The sequence below is a fragment of the Octopus bimaculoides genome, chromosome 2 (assembly GCF_001194135.2).
Source record: "Octopus bimaculoides isolate UCB-OBI-ISO-001 chromosome 2, ASM119413v2, whole genome shotgun sequence".
In the NCBI taxonomy this organism is placed as follows: Eukaryota; Metazoa; Mollusca; class Cephalopoda; order Octopoda; family Octopodidae; genus Octopus; species Octopus bimaculoides.
The window spans coordinates 154,544,069-154,547,892 of NC_068982.1; positions in this window are offsets into that span (position 1 = coordinate 154,544,069).

Below are 3,824 nucleotides of genomic sequence, written 5' to 3' on the forward strand. Positions count from 1 at the left end.
AAAGCCTAGTACTTATTCCATCGGTCTTTTTGCCGAACCGCTAAGTTACGGGTACGTAAAAACACCATCACCGATTGTCAATCGGTGGTGGAGGACAGACACACACACACACACACACATAATATACGACGGATTTCTTTCAGTTCTGTCTACCAAATCCACTCACAAGGCTTTGGTCGGCCTGAGATTGCTTTTGAAGATACCTGCCCAAGATGCCACACAGTGTGACTGAACCTGGAACCATGTGGTTGGGAAGCAATTTTTACCACAGTCACAACATCTAAAGAGAAATAATAAGAAAATACGTAAGAATCGTAATATCGTGATGGGGTACGTACTTACTACAAAAGATGTTGCCGGCTGTGTGACGGATGGCACTGATGCTGGTGGTGGAATGAGTGTCACTGGGTGGATGAAAGACAAACGCATATACATGCATTATATATGTGTATACATGCATATAGGCACAGGCGAGGCTATGTGATAAGAGGCTTGCTTCCCAGCTACATAGTTCCAGGTTCAGTCCCACTGCATGGAATCTTGAGCAATTGTCTTCTACTATGGCCTCGGGCCGATCAAAGCTTTGTAAGCGGATCTGGTAGACGGAAACCGAAAGAAGCCCGTCGTGTGTGTGTGTGTGTGTGTGTGTGTGTGTGTGTGTGTGTGTGTGTGTGTGTGTGTGTGTGTGTGTGTGTGTGTGCGCGTGCGTTTGTCCCCACCTCACCATCGCTTGACAACCGATGTTGGTGTGTTTATGTGCCCGTAACTTAGCAGTTCGGCAAATATGACCGATAGAATAATTACTAGGCTTAAAAATAAATCCTGGAGTCGGTTTGTTCGACTAAAATCCTTCAAGGCGGTGCTCCGGCATGGCCACAGTCAAACGACTGAAACAAGTAAAGGAATAAAAGAATAAAAGAATACATACATACGAAAAGATGGACTAACGTTGGCAGTTACATATATGCATGTACGAGTGTATGTATTCAAAAGATTGAATATAAACTTAAATAACAACAAATCATGGTACATATATATAGATATTTAAGTATCCATATATATAACTATTAATACACTAATTTAAAGTGAATTTTACAGGGAACATGCAGATCTGTTGCGTCACTGATGCAATTGAGAATGTCTTATATATTAAAGTTGATTGTACAGTTTTTGCTTATAATATTATTTACCTGAAGTAATCATTTTGTGAATAAAGTTGATTAGAAATGGCTGCACCGAGAATACAAACATTTAATACTAACGCTCCATATTAACTTGTGAATTATAAGGTTAATATGTTCAACATGTATTTCTGACTGTGGTGGTGGTTGTAGTGGAGGTGGAGACTGATAGTTCATGCTATGTCACCTTCATAGAGAGGGTAATTACATATGACCAAAGATATATATACGCTTTTATTTGCATGTACACAAATGCATAAACATACACACATCTATAAATGTATATGTGTGTGTGTGTATGTCTGTGTGAATATATGTGAGCATATACATATATAAATGTATTTATATGTGTTTATATTTGAAAAAAACTAGTAGAAATGGCTTTTTTGGTAGAGGGAGTAATTTTTATTTTAATCTTAATAGTAAGGCTTACAGAGAGTGTTTCTCTGATATGAGTTTTGAGCTTCAAGTAGCCGTTTTCAAACTGAAAAATGTATGTTTTACTGGTTCCTTAAATAGCAAAAGATTTTTTCTTACAAGTATACATACAAAAAATATACACAAAAATGGGAAAAAATATGAAAGTATATATAAAGAATAAATTAAACGGAGAGATACAATTGACAATCCAATAATTTATTTATACTATAACATAATATACTATGAATATAATATAAGATAACATAAAAAATCATTAAAAAAACCAAAATAGCCAACAATTTGTCTCGACTTACATATATTTTTTGATATATAAACAATTCAATTCACTTATATATGTCTTATTAGAACTAAGGTTTAAAGATAGACGAAATTCCGTGTGAAAGGACGGCTATACTGTAGAAAAAATTAATTCAAATACCTATGTATTATGAGCGTGAGTTTTAACTTTTCAACTATGTAGTAATTAGAATTAATAAAAACAACATAAATACAAAAGCCTGTATGAAGAAGAACAACAAGAGGAAGGAAGAAAGAAGGCGAAGAAGAGAAAAAATGTAAATGAAATCATGAAAAGACTAAATTTATATATAGATAAAAATAAAGATAAGAATAAAGATAAGACTAATCGAGAACAGTGGGGAGGAGAATTAAGAATGGAATGATTTCGTTGCGCAGAATAGACTTTGTGACGGCAATTTTATATTTATTTAATAACTTTTAGTATTTTCGTTCAGTTCGGGCTGCGTTGCTTAACTTCACAGTGTGGTCCTAGTGTCGAACAACTATAGAATGGTCAGCACTTAATTCTCCAAATAATTATTTTTGTGTGGGTTGACTTCAATAATGACTCTCAATTAATTGTTGTCATCTGTGGAAAGTCGTCCATGTCTTGGGTCATCTTTAAGTTTGTTGTTCCCACCATGAAACTTTGGGGGCCAATTTTGAGCTGTACGTCCGTTCTCTATCCTATGGTTAAATGCTAGGTTGATATTACGTGTAGCTTCTGTTGCTTTGTGTACTTGTTAGAATTGATACAATAAAATTGCTCAGATATCTTGACTTTTTGATTAATAATTTGACAACTAAAATATAAACTCCGATAACCTCGTGTAATGAACATCATGAAAACATTTATGATCTACCTTCATAATCGTAAGATTGTACAGTTTGGTAAATTTAATGCCGTGTTAAATTCCAATTATGACGCTTAGTTTTGTGCAATTAAACACAGTTTCGGCAAAATTAATAGAAAATGGTTACGTCTTCTGTCCTTGGTAATAAACTTCGCCGATTTTCAAATACACCAATTCAGCAATCAAATAACCATAAAGCGGCTTAGATACATCTTCAACCCAAGGACTGGTATCCAATTGATTACATAATCGCTAGAAGATCAGATAAAAATGGTTTTTCATGCATTCATTCTATACCACTTATTGAATGTCAGATCACTCTTAGCTGCCCAACAAAATATCTTTTAGAATTTCAAGGTAACAAAATGAAAATATCAAAGGTGATAGATGCTTAAATGTCAAGTAACTCAAGGCTGAGGATAGGAAACGTGAGCGCTCAGATAAATTAGATGCAACGCTATCAAATGTAAATATTAAAGAAAATGGTGAAACACTCCACTTCATTTGAAATACTTGAAACATCTTATATCGTAAGCATTAGGATGTGTTCGATTGACTGGTGAGTAATTTGTGCCTTGAAGTAGAATAGACGTGTAGCTTACGTGTCAGAAAGAGTTGATTTGTGGGTTCTACGTAAATCCGAGTCCACAGACATTAAAGAAGATGAAGGAGAACTTTTAGTATCGTGGTAAGTGTAGATGTTGTTGATGCGCCGCAAGGTTAACGATTACCATAGTTCAATCTTGGAAGCCTACTACGAAAGCATATAACAAAGCCGACACCACACACATGCTCACATATAAATACATACATGTATTATGTGTGAGTGTATGTATGTATGCGGGTGTATATATGTATATATATATATATATGCGTGTGTGTGTGTGTGTGTGTGTGTGTGTGTGTGTTATATTATATATATAATATAAATATATATATATTTATTTATATATATTATATATATATAGTATATATATATATATAAATCAATATGTGTGTGTGTGTATCTCTCTCTCTCTATATATATATGTGTGTATTTACATGTATGTCTATATAAATGTATATATAT